Consider the following 7,365-nt stretch of genomic DNA (forward strand, 5'->3'; position numbering starts at 1 on the left):
CTTCAAACACTTCAGTTGTTCTTAAATAAATTAATATGTACCGTATAGCCTACTTAGCACTGAAGACAACTTCACATGGTTTCCAGCAGTTCTGGATGGACAACTACTTGTGTTTTCAGTCACAGAAGATGTTTTCCCTGCCACATGCCTGATGATGGAAAACAACGAATATTATAGGCTGAGATTTCAAAGCCATTACAGCTGTAGATGCACAGCTCCCACTAATTTTAGTAAGACTCATGCTTCTAACTCCTGATTTGAAAGTCTTTGCTATAGCATTTGCTATTTTGAAAGGTTTATGTTTTTTTAGAGACCAGCCTAAATGTTTCAGCATCCCTTCCTGAAACCGTGTTTTAAAGCTGCTTTTGCTCCATGCCATCATATCAGGCCTTTGTTCTCCTGTTCTTTCAACCTCAGCCAAACTGTTAGAGAACACATGGACACTTCCTTTTTATTTGCTACCTCAATAATAAGGGCACTCATCTAAGTTGCAGAGGTTAATTTATCTTTTTTGATTGTTTGTTTGTTTGTGGGGTTTGGGACACGTTTGCTCTTGTGGTTCCTCCTCTTAGGGGCTCAGTTTTTTCCTGCTTTGCAGAATAGCCTACGTACCTCTCTCAAAGGTAGAGCTGCCTTCCCAACAATACAGGCAAAACTGAGTTTTGCTGTCCAAAGTATGAGGGATGGGCTAGAGCTGCCTTGCTACAGAAGAGCCTGGGAGAAGTCAGAATGCAAAATCACATGAATGGAGTGTAGGATTAGCACGTTCTTACAGCAGTTAGCAATCGGTGCCTCCAGCTCTGCTCCTGAGCTGTTGCTGCTGCCCTGCATGTTTAAATTCCCCCCCCCCCCCAGCAAAAGCAATATACTTTGCTTTTCAGGGCTTTGGGATAGGCAGCAGATCTGGGGCTGGTCTGTCCCCACCTTGTCCACAAACATAAACACACAGGCTATTTGATGTTAAGGAAATGCCTTGTCAGCTTGTGCCTGGAGCCACTCAAGACTCTGGATTCCCCCCATGATCTAGGAGCCTAGAAACGTGAGAACTTCGAGACTCTCTCACACATACGAAAACTTATGACTTAAAATATTTTTAACACTTGTATTATTCTGGAAATGTGAATCCACAATGCAGCTGTGATGAGATGGACACTCACCAGAATGAGCACAGTGGAAAAACTAGAAAGACATAAATAGCAACTGTCCGGATGCTACAGTAGAAATAAATTGGAAGCTGATCATAAGATCCAAGTAGGCATTTAGAGTTAGTGTAAATAGAAATACCAAATTAAGCAAATAACATGTAATTTTGAGATGAATTGCTCTATGTGCCAAGCATAAAACTTTGCACTGACTATGCTCTGTATGATAACAGGAGAACAGGGGAGACATTTTAAAACCTAAAATCACATGAGAAATTGCAAACCACAAAAAAAAAAAAAAGAGTACTTTACTAGAAGTCATGTGCAATATGATCATAAACAAAACTGCAGTATGGTTAAAGACAACTCTAGCTTAGGATAAAGGTTTCCATTATCATGTAACCTGCAGGAAAATCAGATTGTACATCCAAGTTTCAGCTACATTGGATCCTCATTGAAGAAAATGTTAAAAATCACCTGTATGAGCATGCTAAAGCACAGGATAAATGAATGCTTATCCTAATTTCTATGTTAGAATGCACAGAACTCCCTGTTTACTACTTTGGTTCTGGAGTATGTCCACATAAAATAACTTGCATGGCTGAGGCTAAACCAGTTATTCAGACACACAAAGACAACAAATGAGACAACAATAATGGATTTCTGCTTTATCTGTGATTCATGACAAGGGCTAAGCATGCATCCAGATGGAGAAATTATTCCGAGAAGACAAAAAAGACCCCAGAAAAGGAAATGGAGAACTGTGTATCATCTTCATTTAAATAATGAAAGCCATAAGAATTAATAAGTGCACCAAGCTGTTGGAATAAAATTGAGAAAAGAAACAGAGCTCCACAAAATTTCCCCCTCCCCGCTGAATATGACATAAATAATCTTAGAATGAACAATGACTTCATTTTTGTTTCGCTCCACATTTCACTGATGTTGAATTAACAAATGCCTTAAAATAGATTTGTCCATGTGAAGTCACTTTGAAAAGTAGCACTTGCAAGAAGCATTTTAAGCTAGGGAGGAAATTGCAAGTTAAAAAAAAAAAAAATCAAGCCTTTGCAGAAGTACTACGTGGTGGTTTGTACTTTTGCTAGTAAAGAAAGTAATGATTCTTAACAGTGATAAAGTTCAGGCACAGATCTGATTCTACAAGTGCTAAGTGTCTTTCTGATGGAAAGGACTGTAGCAGGGAGCTTCTTCACGAAACACAAATGTGGTTTCAGCTCTTTTTACTGGATTTCCTTATTTATATCTACAAGATGTTATAAACTAGTTGTTCTACTTTGCTCCACCCAACCTCAATTGTATCAGATGTCCAGATGTAGAGCTGTAAGGTACAAGACATTTTAAATTTGAATATGGGATGGCTGCAATCCCTGTAACCTGGTTTTAAGACTAAAACATTTCTTTTCAGCATTAGAGCACCTTGTTTTCCTCTGCAAGAGACCCTCTAATTCTTATTTTGTAATTTGATTGTGAATTTTGTAATGTTTCACTTTTTTTATTAAAAGCATGCCCATAAGAAACGAAATTTCACAAGAACCCCAGCTTCAATAAAAAAAATAAATGGGGAGGAATAGGTGAAATCTGCTTCAAAATTCATAATAATAATATCTAAACCACCTTATGATACTTGTTAGGGCATTACTTCTTTTTCTTTTAATATTTGGTACTGGAAACAGCAAAATAGTTTTTGCTGTTGTTGCTATGCCAGCAAATACATTTATTTCTAACATAAATTATTCCAGTTATATAACCAAAACAAACAATTACAGCAAAAGTGACTTTTCACTTTTCACTAAGCTGTACTTAGACATCTAAAATAATGAGCTTGTGGGTATTTTTTGTTTGGCTGATGAACTGGAAAAATCGGGGGAAATTAATTCAGAATTAAATGAAAATGCAAAAATTGGATTTGGAGGAGTATAAAGGGCTGATTTAAAAGAAGAACAGGAAGAACCACTCATTCCAGGTGAATGCACAATGTTGTGTTCATTGAAAATATATGACTGTCCTCAGGTTAGTTACCATTCTTCCTCATTTATTTACATCAGTTTCAAAATGAAATATTAAAATGCTTTATCACCTATCAAAGCTACTTTTTTTTTTTTTTACTTGTGATATAGTTTCTTCTTTTTATTTCCAGCTGAAAATCATTTGGTCTGAGTTAGAAACTCATTTCCGTTTCCAGGAACCAGATCTTTCTTTTTACAAATTCACTTATCACTGAACTTCTCAGCCATGTGGGGTCCTAAGCCACCCTCCTTCATTTGAATATCTAATTTTAACATTATTATACATTGCCATTCCCTCACACGTCTTATTGTCAGGTGCCAAGAAAGCATCCTAACAAACCCCCCTGCCCTAACATCAAGTTGCAGTCCTAACTGCTATAAAGGCTGAGACTATATATAATTTCACACACCTTTCTGTGGTGTGCTGTGGTGGATTTACATCCTTTTTTGCACATGCAAGATCAGCGCTTTGAGGGCGGCTGCTCCTTCCCTGTTGCTCCGGAGGATCTTGCACTGTGAAGGGTTGGTTCTGCTGGAGGGTGGAGGTGCCCTATGTGCACCCTGTGCTGCAGCCCTGCCTTTTGCCACTGGCCTCCTTTTGCAGGGAGAGACACCGTTCCCTCTTGCGTGCTCTGCTTGGGGTCAACAGCTTACACTGCCCCACCGCCAGCCTGTCTCCCTGCCATGCTTTGCAGTTCCAGGGCTGGGTTGTGCTGTGGGGGGACACCCGTGCTGCAGCTGAAATGCAGGGGTGTCAGGGGGGCTCAGTGCAATTCAAAGCTTCCAGCTGCTGCAGCATGGCAGAGAAACAGGCTTGAGGCATGGTAAGGTGTCAGGTGTTGACCCCAAGCAGAGCATGCAAGAGGGAACCACGTCTCTCCCTGCACAAGGAGGCTGCTGGCAAGAGGCTGGGCTGCAGCAGCTAGAAGCTGTGCTGTACCAAGCCCACCCGACGCCCATGCGCGCAGCTGGTGGCGCGGGATGTCCCCTCACAGCACAGCCCTGCCGTGAATCTTCAGGGCTGAGGGAAAGGCTTCCAGCCCAGATGGAACCCATCGGATGGAGGTCAATCCGGGACCTTCTTGCGAGGGAGCAACCGGCCGAGCAGGCAGCAGCAGGGGCCCAGCACGCACCTTCACAGCTTCACCTCCGGCGACAGTGAGTGCGCCGTCCCCCCCCCCCGTCCCCCGTCCCCCCCCAGCCCGTGCCCTAGCAGCCCGGCCTGAAGCGGGGCAGTCACGGGAACAGTTCCCATCTTGGCTTCTAACCAGGAGCTGCCGGCCCTGGGGCACCGTCCCGTCCCGTCCCGTCCCGTCCCGTCCCGTCCCGTCCCGTCCCGTCCCGTCCCGTCCCGTCCCGTCCCGTCCCGTCCCGTCCCGTCCCGTCCCGTCCCGTCCCGTCCCGTCCCGTCCCGTCCCGTCCCGTCCGCGCCCCCTGCCGGCCGCCGCTGCCCGCGCAGGCTGTGAGGGTGGCCCGGCCCGCGGCCTCGGCGCGGGGAAGGTGGCAGGAGCGACCGGGGAAGGCGACGCATCAGCACGGGGGGAGAACGGCTCCGGCGCAGCCAAAATTCGCCGTGTGCCCGGGTGCCGTTACCGGCATTCCCCACGCTGGGGCCCGCCGGCCGTTCTTCCCCCAGCAGCCTGCTCCGTCGCTGCTGCAAAGTTCCATTGCACCGCTCCGGCGGGTGCTTCCCACCCGGCAGGGAGCTGCAGCCTGCCCGCTGGGTACCTTCTCGCATTTTTTACCAGGTCCTCAGGTGCAAAACCCCTGCGGTCAGAGGCTGCTGGCCCGCCTCAGCTATCGATTTACGTTTCTTAAGTTGGTCAGGCTTTTCTCTAGTTTGCTTTTATCTTGGTAAGTTCGTTGGTTGGTTTTCCATTTACTGGTTGCATGGCATCCAGGCAGTTGTAAACTGTAATGTCTTTTTGGATTATGGATGATAAGATTTCTAATTTTTAATTTTTTTATTATATTTTCAGCAAATATGAACATTTTCCTGGCACAAATGCTCTCTGAACAAGAGAAAATAATTAGCTTCTATCCACATGCACTACTTCTAACTCCTTCCCAGCAGACAATACAAGTGTACTGGTCTGTATCTTAACAAAGAAGTTATCTTTTGGAACACGTACTCAACACCATCCGAGGGCAGAAAATACACAGCCTGATTTTCATTTACACAAAAGCCAATTTATAATGCTCAGGAAGCCCTGCGAGGCTTAAAGCAGATGTCTGCACCCACTTAAAGCTTTCTTTCCACACCGGACTGGCATAGCTGAATAGTTGTTCAGGGCTTGCTGCTGCTGAACCGGGTAAGTGTGCCACACCTAACACCTTACTCAGGGCAAAACTATGTAGATTGCATGTTTGTGTAAAGATGCATGTGTTTTCTTTTGTGGCAGTGATTTTCATACGTTTGCAGGCCCTCTCTTTGAGTCTCAGAAAGCACGCTGACAGTAAGCTGTAAAGACATCTTGTGATTTATTCTCGTCTCAGTATTTTGTACTCTTTTCCTTCCACTGTTGGCATAGAGCTAAACTGTTAATACAGAAGCCATCCAAATACAAAACACACCCTACTATTGTAAAGTGTGACTGTTGAATTAAGTTATAATTGGCTAAAGAGCAAGGAATCATTTGGTATAATTAGACAAGCTCATATATGTATATACAGAGATTTATTTCTGTAGGTAACTGAGTAAAAACAATGCACTTAAGGACTTATTTTCCTATTTAATCTTAATGATTTTGGATTCTTTATGCAAGTGGACACAATGAGAGGAATGGATTCATCCCCTGAAAGGGATGAATACAGTCTCTGCTGGAGGATCAGGATGTCTCAGCTGGACTCCCTTAGTGAAATGGGAATAAATTTCTAATGAAAATACTGAAGTCCGGAGCGTGTGTCTGCCATAGCCCTGCCATCTCAGAAATAAAGACATATGTTTGACTGGTCATGGAGTTTGAATTCCTACTTTTTCTTCCAAGCCATATTAGGGGAGCTTTTCAGAAAGAGAAGAGCTAAACACCAGGAAAGAAGACTCCGATTCCATGAGTGCTACAATTACAGGGACTGTAAGACAGGTATAGGGCATCTTTGAAAAGTATAGAAGAGGACAGAAACGTGATGGTATTTATTGAGGTAAAGCTCACAACAGGAGAAATGTAAGAAAATCTTGAAGATGCAGTTGCATTCCTTTTTATTGTAAGGTGTAAGGTGTGAACTCCTTTGCCTTTAGCTTTCCTTTCCTTCATGCACAAGGGCTGCATTTCTTCTTCTTTTCCAGACAGTAGTGACAATGAGGAAGAAGGACCAGAAACATGCTCTCTGCAAGACTTGTTTGTGGAAGTCCTGAGGAGGAAGAGACCTCCAGAGTCAGTTCAAGAGAGGAAGGCAGCAAAAATCCATCGCGCGAGAGACAGACAGACTCACCCAATCTTGAATGTGGGCAATAGAGTGGATATTGTTCCATGAGAAAGAAACACCTATTATATCCTGGAACAAAGAATGTACATACAAGGATGTCTTCTCAGTCTTGAGTTACATGAAAAAATTAATTATGACTGATGGAGCTTTTACATACTGTTTCACAAATGTGAGACCCGAGGGCCTCTGGCCTACTATAAGCAGCTGGTCAGTGGATCTAGGCTCTAGGACCAAGACTCTCTCCTTCATTTAGGTATTCCCTTCTACCCCTTGCACTCCTTTAAAGACATATAAAACACTGAAAACAGAGGAACCTTTGTTGGAGTTAGGCCTCTGTTGCACTTGCCCATTTAAAGTTATGTTCCAATATGACTTTTCCTCCCTCTTTCCTTCTTTGTCCTCTGACTTTTCATTTTTTTCTTCATTTATTACCTGCTCCTCTCCAGTCCTGTTCCACATGCACAGTCCCTATTCTTAATGCTACTAGTCAGTTACTGTCACAACTCCCCTCCTTCCCTGTTACTACCTCATTTTAGATCATCCACTGTGCTTACAAAATGTATCTGTGGCAGACCCATTAGTGAAACTCTGGTGTTCGTTTAAGATCCAAGATAGTTTTCAACTGCAAACTCAGTGTTTCCCCTTTTCTTCTCCTGCTCCCCCACCTCAAAGCAAAAGCCCAAGTAAAAGTTAGAGGTTCGGTCCTGCTCTTCTGCTTCCAGAGTTCTTTTTCTTGTCTTGTTTTTTTTCAGGTGTTGGCAAAATCTGAA

Source organism: Falco peregrinus, chromosome 5 (genome assembly GCF_023634155.1).
Source record: "Falco peregrinus isolate bFalPer1 chromosome 5, bFalPer1.pri, whole genome shotgun sequence".
NCBI lineage: Eukaryota > Metazoa > Chordata > Aves > Falconiformes > Falconidae > Falco > Falco peregrinus.